Here is an 18,635-nt window from a genome sequence, read left to right on the forward strand (position 1 = left end):
AGATGTCCCTAGAATCAGATACCAAGAACATGCAAATGGACCATATTAAAAAAAAAATCTGTAAATGTGTATTCTACATTCTTATGGAAACATTATTTTTTTAATTAATTTTGAGTTAATTTTCATAACGCGATAATTTGCTGTGTAATTAATTAATCTAATTAACACGATAAACTGACAGCCCTAATTATTTTGGAATATTGCAACTACTACACAAAAACGTGAGTACACAAGTTCAAGTTCAGCCCTATGTTACTCTAAAAGTGATTTTTCTTTATTGTGTAAGAAACTTCAGAATGTTATCTTTCAAACGAGACCAGGCTTATGTGTGTGCTATAAGCATAACGTATAAAGATAAGCTTTGCAAAAAAAGTATGCAGTCCTCAAGTTCAAGTAAAGAAATTGCCACTTTTCTGGGCACATGTTATGTTTCAAGTTTCTTTAATAGTTGTCATACAGAAGTACAGAATACTTTTATACAAAATGCTTCTTACTGTTACGCTCCAGAGACTGTGCAAGACAAGATAAGTATGAAATAAAATAACATAGTAAAATTAGAAGTAAAAAAAATTAGGTCACAGTGTTCAGTTTAGACATATGTACAATGTTCGATGCAGAATAGACGTAACTGAGTTACCATATAATATACAATACTGTGCAGTGTACTAATATACAATACTATATAGTGCAAGGCAGAAATGGGATGAGGTGCAATTTAGGTACAATTTACAGTAGGTGTACGAGTTGTAGTGCAAATCCTTTATCAATAAATATAAAGTGTAAAGTGTGTTTGTGTGATCTAAAGTGTGGAGAGTGGGTGCTGCAGTGTGTTGTTTGTTTGAGTGAGTGTGTGCGTGTGGGTGTGTGTGCTGTGTGCATTTGATGGTTGTTGCATAGTGTTTATTGTTCGTTTAGCAGCCTGATGGCCTGGGGATAGAAGCTTCTTCTGAGTCTTTCTGTGCTCGCCTTAAGACTCCGGTATCGCTTGCCTGACCGCAGCAGTTCAAAGAGGCAGTTGTTCGGGTGGCTCGAGTCCTTAATAATTCTCTTAGCCTTCCCCTTGCACCGCTTGTTGTAAATGTTCTGGAGGGTGGGAAGCCCCCCACCAATTGTGCGTTCGGCTGAACGTGTCACTCTTTGTAGTCTGCTACGGTCTTGTGCAGTGCTATTCCCAAACCAGGAGGTGATGTTGCCGGTCAGGATGCTCTCTATTGTACATGAGTAGAAGTTCCTAAGGATCTTCTGACTGACTTGGAACTTCCTTAGGCGCCTGAGGAAGTAGAGGCGTTGTCGTGCCTTCTTCACAACACTGTCAATGTGTGTGGTCCATGTCAAGTCCTCGGATATGTGGGCTCCGAGGTACTTGAAACTGTTCACTCTCTCAACCGGTGCCCCGTCGATGCTGAGGGGGCTGTAGTCCTTGACCCCCGACCTCCTGAAGTCCACAATCATCTCTTTTGTTTTGCTGACGTTCAGGGAGAGGCAGTTCTCCTGACACCACTGTGACAGGTTCTCTACCTCTTCCAGGTAGGCCCTTTCGTCGTTGGCAGAGATCAGGCCCACCACTACTGTGTCATCAGCAAATTTGATGATGGTGTTGTTGTTCCGCTGTGCTACGCAGTCATGTGTGTACAGGGAGTAGAGGAGGGGGCTCAGAACACAGCCCTGGGGGGCCCCTATGTTGAGCGTGATGGATGAGGAGGTGCAGTTGCCTGCTCTTACCACCTGGGGTCTGCCCGTCAGGAAGTCCAAGACCCACTGGCAGAGGTCATAGTTCAAGCCCAGGTCCCTGAGCTTGGCTATGAGTTTGGAGGGGACTATGGTATTGAATGCTGAGCTGTAGTCGATGAACAGCATTCTCACATAGTTCCCCTGCCTCTTGTCCAGGTGTGATGCTGCTGTGTGCAGCACATGGGCTATGGCGTCCTCCGTGGACCTGTTGGGGCGATATGCAAATTGCAGAGGGTCCAGGTTGATGGGGAGGGAGGAACAAATGTAGCCCTTCACTAGCTTCTCAAAGCACTTCATGGCTATGGAGGTGAGGGCTACAGGGCGGTAGTCGTTGAGGCATGTGGTTACATTTTGGATATTGCAACCACTACAGAAAAAGGTGAGTACACAAGTTCAAGTTCAACTCAAGTTCAGACCTATGCTACTCTATTTCATTAGCACTAAAAGTGATTTTCCTTTTTTGCATTAGTAACTTCAGAATGTTATCTTTCAAAAGAGACCAGGCTTATGCATGTGCTATAGGGAGGTGTAGTCTGACGTAACTTTGGACCACCCGCACGGTCCACCCGTTTAGGGATTTATCATTGGGAAAATGTATTATCGGCTATTGTAATAATTCTGCCTCATGAACATTGGCAAGCTTTCCATTTTTTGCACAAGATTTGTTCCCTTCTATCACTAACATTATTGTTTAAGCTTTTTTAGTTGAAATAAAATTCAACATAATTATTTTACAATTAATTGCTAATTGTTTCATGTTGATCTATAGATTGTGCATGAATACACACAGAAAGGTACACCATGCCAATGTTCATGCTTTATTTCTTTTAAACGAGACGATTTACAAATGTGTCCATTGGAAATACATTGCAATTTCAAGCGAGGTGGATCGGCCGGAAACAACAATGACATAACCACTACATCTCCCGATAAGTATAAAGTATAAAGATAAGCTTTGCAAAAAAAGTATGCAGTCCTCTAGTTCAAGTTTTTAAAAAATTGCCGCTTTTCTGGGTGCATGTTAAGAAGTTAAAACAATAAGGCATCTTTGAGTAAACTTTGAGTAGAGATTCAAGATTCAAGAGGTTTATTCCTCACATACATACACAAGACATATAGTGAAATGAAGGTGGCCATGCCCGCTTCGATTGTGCAAAGTATCATTAAGTATCTCGAGGCTGGGACCAGCATGTCCTCTTTTTTGGAAATAAAAATATGGTCACCCTACCCTGGGTCTACATTTTGCATCACGTAGGTGACCTGATGGTAAAGACACCAGCTTTAGAGTGAGCACCACCACCTGTACTTTTGGGCGTTCAGCGCCCGTAAAGGGGAGGGTGGGTTTTCGTTTCCGTTTATTATTTTATTTGGTGCCACTAGGTAGTCATCCTTGCTCTCTGTGTTGCTGTGTTTTGGTTCTTTTTGTGAAATAAATACTATTATTTTGCAAATTGTTTCATGGTTTTGTGTCACTACACCCTCACCTAACGTGTCTGTGGCCTTGTGTTGCGTCCCCTTACTGGGGTGCGTAACAGAGTATCTGGGAAGATACTCCACTCCTTCTACTCCGGGGCTGTAGAGAGCATCCTGACTGGGAACATCACTGCCTGGTTTGGAAACTGCACTGCCCAGGACAGGAAGGCCCTACAGAGAGTGGTGCGCTCAACAGAGCGTACTACGGTATTGCACTACCACCCCTGCAGGACTTATACAATAGGAGGTGCAAAACCAGAGCCTGCAGAATAATGAAGGACCCTCACCACCCCAACAATAGCCTGTTCAAGCTGCTGCGGTCAGGCAAACGCCTCTGCATATACGCAGCAAGAACAGAGAGACTCAGGCTCAGCTTCTTCCCCCAGGCCATCAGAACATTGAACACTGATCTCTCCACACACAAGCACACATGAACATTCTGCACTCTCTCACACACAAACACACCACAGGTCACTTTAAGGTCCCTGTGTGCAGACTGGCTTGGAAAGTCTGCATTTTGTTTTAATGCTCCGGCTTCTTGGAATGATCTTCAGCTCACGCTAGGGATCAATACTCCCCTTGTTATGGGAACAGAAGAACGGGACCCGAATAAGAGAGTGAAACAGTTCAACAGTTTAAACGCTAGACAAGCGTGTATTTATTTACAAACAGAAAAATATACAATACAAAATACAGAGCACTACAACAGCGACAGTGGAAGTGTGGTGTATGCAGGTCGGGGCCTGAGTTAATGAAGTGTGTGTTAACCCGAAAAATTTGTGGTGTAGCAGATTATGTGTGTGTATTTAATATGTGAATAAAGTCTTACCGTGTTGAAAAATATGTAGTGGAATAGGTTGCTTCAGCCATGCCAGGGAGAAACGATAACGGATCCCGAGGGGATAATAACGCGAGGGACTTGGCGAGGCGGGGGAGAAAATAACACAGGAATATAACGGGCGGATGAACGCGACGAGTGTCCGAGACGGCGTCCTCCAAACTAGACAGAAGAGAAAAGAGACACGATATTAGTTAACCAGTAATAGGGCTGCAACTAATTACTATTTTGGTAGTCGACTAATCTGTCGATTTTTTCGATTAGTCGACTAATCGAAAACCAATTATGTAAACAAAACAAAAAAAAACAAAAAAAAAAGGATATAATTTTTTTTTTTTAACTACCTATCTTTGTGAAAGTGGCTTCTCAGCTCTGGTCCAGCTGAAGACAGAGCAGAGGAACAGATTGGACATTGAGCATGACCTCAGAGTTGCTTTGAGACTCTTGTCAGGACCAAACAACATCCCCAGTTATCCCATTAGTTCCCCCAAACTTACTGTTGGTCTGTTATGTTAAGCTAAGAAGTCTGGAGAATGGCAAGCCGAAAACTGTCGAAATTGTAGTTATTTGAAGTTTGGATATTTTTTTTCGCGACTGAGGTAGGTAAATAAAATTTCTTGAGACTAAAGTACCGAAAAAAGGTACCGTTGGGTACCGGTATCGATTCACAGGTACCGGTACCGTATCGGTTCAAATGTGAAAGGTACCCATCCCTAGTAACAAACCTACTGTTCCTACAGAACAAACTCGCATCGACTGCTGGGCTGGTCAGGCGTTTATAGTCCGGGAAGAGGCAGCATTCTCTGATTGATCATCAGAACCAGCCGTGAGACGGGAACGTCTAGAGAGACGTGCACCTCGAGGTTGAGTAACCGTGCCACGCGTCCTCAGGGGGGGGAGCCAACAGGCTGTGGTCCCTGCTCAAATACAGTCCTCACAACAAGTTCAACAATATGATCGTGGGTCTCCCTGCTTCAGCATGTAACTGTATTTAATGTGTAAATATTTTAATGATTTCTTTCTTTGTATTTATCTGTGTTTTGTCTATTGTTAAATGCTTGTAAATCCCGTCATTGTTGTAAATAAGGGCAACCCTCAATCGATCTTTGAGTATAAATAAAGCTTTTGAATTAAATTTGAATAGAACTCATATAAACAGAGATACATTTGTATCTATCATTTTCACCCCGCTACCCCAGGCTGCTACCTTGACGTGGTACCGGCGGGGGCTCAAAGTTTAAAGCCCCTGGCAGGTTCAACCAAGCCGGGCAGGTCACGGGGGAGGGGCCAGACAAAAAGCAGCACTGGTCCTCCAGGTTGGGGGTTGGGCGTGGGGCTAACAACCCTACCCCGGAAAACAAACAACTGTTACAGAAACTGCAAAACACAAACCACAAAACCTGGGGTCCAAAAGAAGCTCTAGCCAAAACACTGGCACTATGACGGCAGCAGATGAAAGCCCAACTCGGGAAATCGGTTGTTCGAAGATGAGTCTTCTAAGACCCCGAACCATGATCCGTCTTGGAGCATGGAATGTCCGTACTATGTTTGAAACGTCAAAGACAGCACAAGTCATCAGAGAAATGCAGAACTATAAGTTGGACATCCTTGGTGTGAGCGAGTGTAGATGGGCTGGTTCAGGCCGCAAGGTGACAAAAGAGGGCTCAACTATCCTTTTCTCTGGAAAAGATGATGCACACTCCAGCGGTGTAGCACTTATCACAAGTAAGGAGACATCCAAATCTCTCACGGAGTGGGAACCCATCAGTGATAGACTGCTCAGAGCAAGATTTGACTCCCGATACTGTGAAATGACCATCTTACAGTGTTACGCCCCTACAAACGAGGCAGAGGAGGAGACTAAGGACGACTGGTATGAGCAACTGCAATGTGCAGTCTCCAAGGTCCCACAACATGACATGCTACTGATTATGGGAGATTTGAATGCCAAAGTTGGAAATGACAACATCAGGAGAGAAGATGCATGGCTGCGGAACTATCAATGACAATGGAGAGAGGCTTGTTGACTTCTGCATTAACAACAGATGCACAATAGGTGGAACCATCTTCCCCCACAGAGACATCCACAAACTAAGCTGGAGATCCCCAGATGGGCATACGGTCAACCAGATTGACCATGTCATTGTCAGCAAGAAATGGCAACGATCTCTTCTGGATGTCAAAGTCCACCGGGGGGGGGCGGATGTTGGCAGTGACCACCACCTGGTGATAGCCAAGATCAGGCAAAAACTCAGAGCAACACCTAACACCAAAAGTGTCTGACATCAACAAGCTTCTTGCACCAAAAGTCCAAAAAGAGTTCACCATCGAGCTTAGAAACCGCTTCAGTGCACTGGAAGATGAAGATGGAGAAGAAAATGGAGATGTTGAGAAAACATGGGGGAACATCGCAAAAGTGTACAAAGAAACAGCAGAAAGTGTCATAGGCTTTAGAAAGAAAGGAGACAAACAATGGATAACACCTCAGACATGGACAAAAATCAATGAGAGGAAGTAAGCCAAAGACAAACTGCTGAGTGCAAAGTCACCCAGGCTAACTGAACGTGCAAAGAAAGAGTACAAGGTGAAAGACTTAGAGGTCAAGAGGAGTGCCCGAAGGGATAAGAGAGCCTTTGGGGAGAACCTGGTAAGTGAAGCAGAGACCGGTGTAGCTAAAGGACAACTCAGTATAGTGTATAGGATCACTAAACAGCTAAGCGGTCCAAGGAACATCTACACTAAACTAGTTAAGGATAAACAAGGTAAACTGATAACAACTGAAAGGGAACAAGCTGAAAGATGGGCTCAACACTTTGAAGAAGTGCTCAATTGACCAGAACCTGAAGAGCCTGCATATCCAGAACCTTTGGATGACATCGCTATTAACACCGATCCTCCCTCCCAAGCTGAAGTACAAACGGCAATCAAGGATATGAAGTGGGGAAAAGCCCCTGGAATCTACATGCTGATGTTGATGGCAGATATCACCACAGCCTCCAGGGTGCTGACCGACCTCTTCGCCAAGATATGGGAGCACAATGCCATACCAAGGGAATGGAGCAAGGGCCTCATATGCAAGCTTCCTAAGAAAGGTGACCTGAAAAACTGTGACAACTGTGGTGTAAGCCAATAGCATAGGGGAGTGGGCGGGACTTGAGTAGAGTTCAGTCTGCAATTGTGTATGCTCACGGCATGTTGTATTGTGATACACCGATGTTCAGTAAAAGCTATAACCAAAGGTACTTACTGTCTGACTGGCTCATTGAGGTATAGGAACACATTACACGACAACAACTGGTGAGGCATAACACTTCTGTCCGTCCCTAGTAAAGTCTTTTGCAGAATCCTTCTTAAGAGATTTGATAGTGCCATAGATGTCAAGCTAAGAGAGGAACAGGCAGGATTTCGCAAAGGTCGAGGTTGTATCGATCAGATCTTTACCTTACGCAACATCATCGAACAGTGTATTGAGTGGAACGCCCCCTTGTATATTAACTTTATCGATTTTAAGAAGGCATTTGACAGTATTCATAGCGAGAGCCTATGGGAGATCCTAAGGGCATATGGAATACCTTCCAAAATGGTCAACATCATTGGAAAATTCTATGAACACTTTGAATGCAGTGTCATCCTTGATAACACCTTGACAGTCATTTCCCATTAAATCTGGAGTAAGACAAGGCTGCATCCTCTCCCCTATTCTGTTCCTGATTACCATCGACTGGGTTATGCGTCAAACTACATCAGACCGTCCCCGTGGAATCCAATGGACCCTGTTCTCCTTTATGGAAGACCTTGACTTTGCAGACGATCTGGCAGTCATGTCATCCACTCGTAGCCACCTCCAGGAGAAGTCTGACCGGCTAAGCAATTATGCAAAGCGAACTGGTCTCTACATCAACCAGAAAAAGACCCAGGTGATGTGCATCAATGCCCCAACAGCACCTCCAATCACCATCGATGGAGAGGCGTTGGAATGTGTAGAAGACGTTACATACCTCGGAAGCCTCATAAGCAGTGAAAGTGGAATGCAAAAAGACATCAAGACACGTCTCAACAAAGCAAGAGGTGCTTTCAGCAAACTTCGCAACATCTGGAGTCTAAACAATATAGCCTTAAAACTAAACTCAGGCTCTACAACAGCAATGTTAAGTCTGTCCTGCTATATGGCTCTGAGTGCTGGAGAGTAACAAAACAGGATATGAGATATGAGATCTGCAACATCTTTTGGCCAAATAGAATCTCGAATGAGGAACTTTATAAGAAGACAGGCAGCTTGCATAATGTCCCTTGAGATAAGGAGACGGAGGTTAAGATGGCTTGGTCATGTATTGAGGATGCCCAATGAAAGGTTACCCAAAGTTGCCTTGAGATGGACCCCAGTTAGGAAGAGAAAGAGGGGTAGACCAAAGAACACCTGGCGAAGGACAGTGATGATGGAGCTGAAGGAGATGGGTCTTTCCTGGGAAGAAGCGCAGGCCAAAGCACGAGACAGGATTCAGTGGCAGTGTATGATTGCGGCCTTATGCCCCAACCGGGACGAAGAGGATAAGTAAGTAAGTAATTTTCACCCCGTATGTCTATGTTTGTTTGTTTGTATATATGTTTGTTTGTTTGTGACTTTGGTAAATTGTCAGGCTTTAAGATTAACTGGAACAAATCAGCCTGCCTACCTCTTAATGAGCTGGCCAAGGCGGTGCGACTACCAGCTGATATCCCCATAGTGGAACATTTTAAATACTTGGGCATAGAGATATTCCCCACGCTGAGTCAAACTACTAAGTACAACTTCACGGGTACTTATGATCAAATACGCCAGGATCTAGACAGGTGGTCGTCCCTTCCTAACTCCTTACAAGCCCGGGCTTCCATAATCAAAATGAACGTCCTGCCTAGGATACATTTTGTTAGCTCAATGCTCCCCCTGCCCCCTCCAATAGACCACTGGCGCAAGGTACAATCGATGGTATCTAAGTTTATCTGGAATAACAAACGCCCGAGAATCAAAAGAGCTACTACTCAACGTAGGAAACAAGATGGGGGCCTCGCAATCCCTGATTTTAAGCTTTATTTCTGGTCCTTTTCACTGAGACCTCTGATGTGCTGGCTAGACCCTGTAGAGGCTGTATCTTGGCGCTCCTTAGAAGCGGCGGCGGTTTCACCACTAAGATTGCAGGATGTAGTGTACTCCACTGTCCTTATTTCGAAATGCCGACTGAGGTATGGACCGATCATAACTCACGTGATCCAAACGTGGCATAATGTACAGAAGTCGTGTGGGGTTAAATGCCCATGGCACCTGGACTCTCCAATTTTTAATAATCAGCAACTACTTGTTGGGCACAAGCCGGTTAGTATTCCTCAATGGCAAAGGAGGGGAGTTCATAATCTGGAGGATATTTATGATAAGAACGGCCTTCGGGCGTTTCAGGACTTAAGAGAATTTTATGATCTTCCCGGCGAGTCCTTCTTTCTTTACCTTCAACTAAGGTCAGCGCTGAGGGCGCATGGCGTGCCGTGGGCTCAAGCTTTGCAACCACACTCCTTCCTCAGGCTCATAGTGGACAGGACGACCTCCAGAGGGTTTGTCTCAGACTTTTATACGCTCTTAATTCAATCCACGTATAAAAATGTGTCATTGGATACAATCTGGCGTGTCGATATCCCGGAGTTGGACCCCGAGTTTGACTGGGATGATGTTTGGGCAAATGTGGCATTGTCTTCCCGCAACCCCAATCACCAGCAAATAAATTTTAATTATATTCATAGGACCTATCTTACACCTAGGAAGCTATTTGCTATGGGACTGGTAACCGACTCTCGGTGCACTTTGTGCTCTCAAAGGGCCGCTGGCACTTATATGCATATGTATTGGGATTGCCCACCAGTGGCCCGCTTCTGGAGGTCAATAACGGACAAACTTTCAGATTTTTGTGGCTTAACTATCCCATTCACAGCTGTTACGCTACTCCTGAACGATATAACGACACTACCCGCGTCTGTACAACTAAAAAGGGTTGTCCTAGCGGGCGTCACAGCAGCGAAGAAGCTAATAGCATTGAGATGGAAGGAGCCTGAGAAGCTCACAGTGATTAACTGGTCCCTAACACTGTTGGATGTGATTTATCTTGAGATATCCACGGCGCGGGTGATTGGGGTGGGGCAGGCTGGTATTGACCTGTGGTTTGCAACAGCTGAGAAGGTCAGGACCGCCGTGTGCGGCTGAGCGGGGTTGAGGTGCTTGTTCGGGGGAGTCCGGCGGTCTCGTGGGAGGGGGAGGAGGAAATGTCTTGTCTGTCTTGTCTTTTGTCTTGTCCTTCTTAACTTTAACTGGGGGGATTTTATTGGGGGGGAGCTATTTTGCTATTTCTTCACTGTTTGGGCACTTTTGCACGGTTCCTGTGAGTCTATGGAACACTCTGTAGGTTTTGTTTTTTCGAAAAGGTTCATTGTTTTGTATTTCTGGTCGGGTACTCAGGGGCAGCGTTTTTCTACCTCAGGATCTTAAGCCGTTTTGAGGCTGGGCTCCAACCACTGTGTGGCCTGGTGACAATTGCCACATTGTTATGCAGCTGGAAATCTCTGACATCACTGATATGCACGTTTTGAGATGACTCAGTTTGGTGAGGGTGAGGGTTGTGAGGGGAATTGGAAGAGTGCGCCAATATGAGAATTAGAGACATAGGTCTTATTGATATAGAGCCACACGGCCGGGAAACGGTACTGAATACTGGGAAAGGCCAATTGTAAGATAGTACCCCTTTAAAATTTAAAATGTTGTACTCTGTTTTTATAAATTGTTATTTCTTTTATTATTATTGTTCTGTTATCTCCCTGTGAAGTTCTGTGTATTGTTATTATGTTAAGTAATAATAAAAAAAAATTATCAAAAAAAAATGTTTGTTTGTTTGTTTGTTTGTTTGTCTGAACAAAATATCTAAAAAGATATGGTAATGGTCAGATGGCCATGAATTTAGTTGGTCTGGTGAACATAAAAGAAATTTAGATTGAGTCAAGGGATAGGAAGAAAAGATAGTTTATTCTGTGCACAGAGTCTCAGTTCGATACAGAGAGCGGAAGACAAAAGTGACCCTATGACCTTTCCTCTAGCGCCACCATTAGACCAAACTTAAGATTTTCTAATAAATGTATATCTTGTCCAGTTAGTCATATTGCTATAAACATTCATGACTCCTAGAGGAAGAAACATATTTATTTTGGTGACGCCATGAACTTTCCTCTAGCACCTGCAATATAGGCAACTTTTATTTCTGTCATCTACAGAGGAAAATGTTGAGTGTGAAAAGTAACAGCAGTGGGAAGATTGTTAAGCCTTGGTGGAGGTCTGCACTCTACTGAGTGCATTACTTTAGTTAAATGTGGGGTAGTTGGGCCTGCCAAGTGGTGTTCTCGGGATTGCATTGGAAAACGAACACCACCATCGCATTTCTCGTCAAAAAGTACACAAAAGGTGTAAACCACCTGCTGATCAGAGGCCAGGAAATATTTATTATTATAAAATGTTTTAAATGCAGCTTACATCAGCTGGTGAGTCTGTGGATAACCTTTGTAGCATGTGCATAGATGATGATGCAGGGCTTAAAAGTGAAGTAGAGCTTGTTCTATTTCAGCTGAACATGTAACATAGCTGTCAACATTGGGATTTGAAAAAATGGGAGATTTCGCCCCGCCCCCTCCCCCGCCCCCTCCCAATGTAGTTTCCTCCCCCTCGTATGTATATATTTTCTGTTAGGATGTTTGTTGACAGCTGCTCTCTGCTGAGCTGCCTCGTCTCTGCCATCTGCTGGTCAAAACCTGTATGTACCCAAGGACTGGGTGAACTACTAATTGCTACATTAAATTAATCAGATACCTGGTTGAAAGTGAAATGCTGTGTACATCCCTGCATTAAATGAATGGAAGTGTCAGTGTTTCTGTAGAGGAGATGGAACGCCTGCTCTTGTCGGCACTGCGCAGCCGTGGAATCGCAAGGCCATAGATTTAGAATAGATAGAAAGGGCACATTGTGGTGTATCATAATTAATTTGTTGAATACAATAGGATTTTTATAACGTTGACACAAATTAAGGAATGTTTACACTAAGTTATCTTTTACCTCTTATTTAATTCATTCATTCATTTAATTGTAGGTACTGTTTATATTGTACATAGTCCTGTGTGTTGTATATTGTGTCCTATGTTACTTTTGTGTTTATTGTCTCTTTCTATATACACCGTGGGAAGGGGGGCACGTAATTGAATTTTTCTGTATGTCTTGCACAAATTGGAAAATGACAAAGTTGACTGTCTGTAAGAGCCAAAGCTATATATATTTCGGTTATATGAATGTTTAATATTGATTGGATTTAGATAAAGTCATTGAACTGTCTTATTTGTCATAATAGAGCATTCTGGAACCTAGAACCTTCTAGAACGTTTGTGGTGATGTCATAATAGATCTTTCTGGAACATAAAACAGTCCGGAACGTGTGGGGTGAGGTCATAGTAGGACATGCTAGAACGTAAAACATTCTGGAACCTCCGTATGACGTATGATTGTAGGGCTGGGCGATATGGCAAAAAGTCATATCTCGATAACGATATGATAATGTTATCATATCATTCGATATCGATAATTATCGAAATTGTAATAAGTTAAAACATTTTTTTTTTTTTTTTTTAAACAACAGATGTATGTTTATTTTGCAGCAATTCTTTGTCGTTGCCGCCATCTTTAGTGTTACATCCCCTCACACTCCAGTTCTCAGGCTGCAGCTGGTTTAAAAGCGAAAGTAAACCGGCTTCTCTGCTGGCTGTGGCTCCAGGGAAGTTGAACAGTTCTGGCTCTGCTAGTTTCTTTTCTAACTGTTGGCGCTTTTTTGGTGGACAAACCACCGCACATGTGCACTGTGACTCGTGACTGGAGTCTAGTTCTGCTAGCACACATAGCCTACTGTGTACAGACGGTTTCAAACTGTATTTTAAATTAGAAAGCAAACAAAATAAATGGACAAGAGGAAAATAAATCTCAATTTGGTCAGTATTGTCATTTGGACAAGCAAAGCCATTACTTTAAGTTGCAGGCAAGAAAGACAAGTCTGTCCACTGCCCTGTTGCAGGTCACAAAAAAAATTATATAAAAAAAAAAAAAAAAAAAAATTTCTCGATATCGATTATTAAAATATATTGCGATATTTATCGTTATCGTTATATCGCCGAGCCCTGATAGAAGGTTATGGAACCTTCGTGATGTCACCATAGAGGTCAAAACCGAACATTCTAGAACCTTTGGGTCTCTATATAAGCGGGTGTTTCCTCAGAACGGCAGTTTTGCATCTTCTACCAGACTGAACGGGACCGAAAGGATGGACTCAACAATGGACTGAAGCCAGAAGCCAGCAAGTGGATTTACGGCTGGCACACTACGAAGGAATTTTCATGTGTGGAGTCGGCTGTGATTTTGGAGACTGGGAAAATACAGTTTTCTTTTTTTTTATCCACTTTTTCTCCCATTTTCTATATTTTCTCCCATCCCAATTTCGTATCATCCAATTCAACCCTCCCCTGTCACGAACGCTGTTTCTTGCCTCCCACAAGCCGGCTGCAATGTGGACTAAGTCATACATAGCACAAGTCCCCTCCGGTACTTGAGGTAACAGCAGTCGCATCTTTTCACCTGCGCAGCTCGATCTCTCAGTGGCGAGGAGTAACGCGTGGGAGGCTCACGCTGCCCCCGACACTTCCTGATTCTACTGCGCAGGCGCACCAACCGACCTGTAGGAGTCGCTGTCCACAACGCCCGATCCCCACCCATCAGTTTCCCACCCCCTAATACGACCAATGTGTATTAGTATGAACGACCAGCTAAACTGAAAGCAATGTGGAGCGCTGGGCTCGAACAGGCAAGCCCAGCGTCTCCGTCATTCGTGGCGAGCGCCTTGCCCACTACGCCACGTAGCCGCCCGGAAAATACAGTTTTCTTACCTTGTAGTAGTATGTGTAGTATTGACAGGAATGTTTAGGAAAGTAGATTTAGGACCACTTCCGTAAAGAGAGACTTTGCAAATAAACCATTTGGATATCTTTACTTTACACTGGAGCGGCTGTGGACATTGCTTTCTTTATCAATGGACGTACTACTAATTTGACCAGTTGAGTGGATCGCCGGCCCTCACAATGTCTATAGTGTCAGACACTAATTGTAATGTTAAAAACGGATACTGCTGTAATATAAAGTGAAATTCTACCATGCCTCAATGTATCAACTTTAAACATACACTAAATGTTAATGTTAGAAATGTTAATTTCCATTATTTCCACCATGTGCAACATTTCCTAAGAACAGCAATGTCCATTCTATCAACTCCAAATCTGTGCTATGCCTATGAGCTCAATTCTCCCGATGCATGCAGAAGTAGAATTGCTGTCTTGTTTTGGATGAATGAGTAGAAATGAAAAACGGAAATCTTGTTTTATTAAAGTAGTTTTCACATGTGATATAGATAAAGATATTGTTTCATTGTGTATTGATTAACTTTACATTTGCGCTTCATTACTTTACAAAAGTTATACTGGCACATGGGTCTAATACAGCAATGGATTATGGGTAAATGCAACGTTAAAGCAGTGCCAATGTAAAACTGACTTTACATTAAACAAATGACAATAATATAGTATAAAGTAGGGTGTTATTTGGACTAAAGAATGGTGTTGTCTCACCCTACTCGCAAGTTGAGGGAGAGCACCATACATTATACACTGAGAAACCACGGCCGAGAGTGAGCTCTCCGGGAACAACCCTACCTTGGATGCCATTTTGTCACAGGAAAGAGTTGCCTCGAGAATTGAACCTAGTTATTTAATGTCATCGTTCCTTGTGACAACCTAACCCTCCAACCTAACAAGGCCACTGGCCATGACAACATCCCCTCCAAATTCCTCAGAGACGCAGCAGCCGCCATCACCCCAGTCATCACACACATAATAAACCTCTCTATAAAACAGGGGCACGTCCCCAAGGACTTCAAAATTGCGAGAGTGACCCCTCTGCACAAAAAGGGCAGCAAATTAGACCCAGGCAACTACCGCCCTGTTTCTATTCTTACCTCCATCTCGAAAGTCATGGAGAAAATAGTCTACGAACAGGTCGAAAAGTACCTGGCGGAAAAAAATCTAATCTACGAATTCCAATCTAGCTTCAGAACGTCCCACTCCACTGACACATGCCTCCTCTATTTGAACGACCACATCAAACAAGAGGTGGACGCGGGCAAATACTGCGGCATGGTCATGCTGGACCTACAAAAGGCCTTCGACACTGTCAATCACTCCATTCTAATGGACAAGCTAAAAGCAATTGGTTTTGATAGCTTATCAGTGAGCTGGATGCAATCCTACCTGGAGGGGAGAGAACAGATGGTAGAGGTAAACGGTACTTTATCCCCCCCCCCCTCACAGTGAGCTGTGGTGTTCCACAAGGAAGCATACTAGGACCGCTACTCTTCCTAATTTATGCAAATGACATGTCGTCAGCCTGTGACTGCAACTTGTTCCTGTTTGCGGACGACTCAGCCCTGCTGGTCTCTGCCAAGAACAAGTTGCAGGTTGAAAAAACCCTCAGCACGGAACTAGGCAAAATCTGCATATGGCTCGCTGATAACAAACTATCATTACACATGGGCAAAACAGAGTCCATTCTCTTCGGTTCAAATAACAAACTCAGCAAGACCGACGGCTTCTCAGTTACAGTGGGTGACAATATTGTCACAAGGAAAGACGAAATTACCTACCTGGGTTCCATCCTAGAGGCAAATCTTTCCTGTGACAAAATGGCATCCAATGTAATAAAAAAAGTCAACCAACGAACTAGATTCTTGTACCGGATCTCCTCTCTGGTAAACAAGAATACCCTGAAGACTGGCAGGAGCACTCATTCAAGGGTACTATGACTATCAGGCCATCAGGCTGCTAAACGAACAATGAACACTACACAACAACAACCACCAAACGCACATAGCACACACATCCACACGCACACACTCACTTTAAACAAACACACTGTAGCACCCACTCCACACACTTTATAGCACACACCCACTTTAAACAAACACACTGTAGCACCCACTCCCCACACTTTATATTTATTGATGAAGGATTGCACTACAACTCGTACACCTTACTGTAAATTGTACCTAAATTGTACCTCATCCCATTTCTGCTTTGCACTATATAGTACTGTACATTAGTACACTGCATAGTATTGTATATTATATGGTAACTCAGAACATTGTACATATGTCTATACCGAACACTGAGACCACATTTTCTTCTTCTAAATTACATGCTATACTATGTTATTTGATACTATCTTGTCTAGCACAGTCTCTGGAGCGTAACAGTAAGAAGCATTTTGTATGAAAGTATTCTGTACTTCTGTATGACAACTATTAAAGAAACTTGAGAAACTTGAAACTATGCGTGCACCTCATGGTACCAAAGCACCTCAAAGGCGCTTAAAACAAAATTACAAACATCACAAAACAAACTGGTCAGACTACTACTTGACCTGAACCCCAGAACCCACCTCACCCCTGCCCACTTTGACACTCTAGGATGGCTTAGAGTAGACGACAGAGTACAGCAACTTGCAATGGGCCTGGTCTACAAGATACACTATACGACCGGGGTGCCCATGTACATGTCAAAATACTTCCCAAAGGTCAGTGAATACCACAACCACTACACCAGAGGAAGCTCAACAAATCATGTTAAACCCAGATTCGGCTCAAACAAGGGACTAAACACGTTTCGCAATTATGCCACAACAATGTGGAACGCCCTACCCAAAGCTGTAAAGGAATTTGAATCCCTGCCCACATTCAAAACCGCTCTTAAAGAGCACCTACGGGAGGCTGCAATTCAAAACTGGCCACCGTAAATGCCCAAAACCCCCACCACCTCCTAATAGACAGTCTCCTCCCCACCGCATGTATATATTCCCTCCCCGCCGTATGTATATTTCCCTCCCACCCACCCACCCACCCCCTCCTAATGTACAGTCCCCTCCCCATCATATGTATATACTCTGTCAGGATCTAGGGGTAACAGTACTGTATATTTGAATACCGCTTATGTCACAAATGTATCAGTACTAAATACCTATATGTCCCTATGCCATAAATGTCATGTATGTTGTGTATGTCATAAATGTCTATATGAATTGAAAATGGGGGACCCTGATGGAAACAAGACAAACGTCTTTCTCAGGTCTGCATCCCCTTAACAATTGTATGTATTGAGCCGTACTGTATTGTACCCATTCTGCAATCTGTTAAATAAAGTTTTCATTCATTCATTCATTCATTCATTCATTCATTCATTCATTCACAATATTGTCACCCACTGTAACTGAGAAGCCGTCGATCTTGCTGAGTTTGTTATTTGATCCGAAGAGAATGGACTCTGTTTTAGGCTATACTTTTACAAGGAGTGGTTTTCCCTTACATGTTACATAAGGTAGACAATTTAACATACATGGGTAGATCTTAGTGGAGTTAGACCTAGCTTACCTTACAGTAAATGCATAGGAATCAATTCATCTTTAGCTCAATCAGTGGACCATATCGCCCCCTTCTGTTCAAACAATGGAACTTGAAATGCACATCAATGTACAGAGGACAGTCAGGACACCTTATTGTCTTGTTGTCATTCGTTTTCTGTTGTACAGTGAGACAACCCCTTTTTGGTATGTTTTGTTGTACTTTCTTGTGTCTTAAGTTTTATGTTACTTCCTGTGCTGGACAATGTGAATCCACTGTCTTATTGTGTGATTTTAAATCTGTGAAATAGCCTACTCCCATATTGTTCTTGTTGTTTGGTGTGTAGGCTATACACTTGCTCAGAGTCTCATAAAAAATAAATAACCTCTTTAAAGTGAGTCAAAGCATATAATAATAGCTCCCTGGCCCTCATAGCTCTTGGTTAAACATGGCAGAGTCTCTCTTGCCTTCTTGCTACATGAAACTATAATTCTTTACTATTTAAATATTTGTATAGGCCTATTTACAATATAGATTAGGCTGTAGGCTATTGTTTTGTGTTATAGGCTAAATATAAATACATATAATGTAATGTGATCATATCATAAATCATACATCTGTATTATAAAAGATAATCGTGGTATTGTGCTAAAACTAGGCATGCAAATGAAAATAATCAATCTGCATTTTATTTCCCATCCAAATAAAAATAACGTAAAGCCAAACCATACGACCAAGTTGCCATTGCAATTTGCTCAATTGATTGTATGCATCAAGATACCTGAGATAAGTGGAGATAGTGCTGTGATTGATTGAATGAAAATGTTATTAACAGATTGCAGAATGGGTACAATACAGTACGGCTCAATACACACAATTGTTAAGGGGATGCAGACCAGAGAGACTTTCGTCTTGTTTACATCAGGGTCCCCCATTTTCAATTCATAATGAATTGTAAGTAAGGGTGCAATTAGCACTGTGCAATCCATTCTTTGTGGATCTAGCCCAGACACGAAGGACTTTGGGAAAACAGGACTGGATCACCAAAGGGATTG

Source organism: Notolepis coatsorum (assembly GCF_963971535.1).
Source record: "Notolepis coatsorum genome assembly, chromosome: 2".
Lineage (NCBI taxonomy): Eukaryota > Metazoa > Chordata > Actinopteri > Aulopiformes > Paralepididae > Notolepis > Notolepis coatsorum.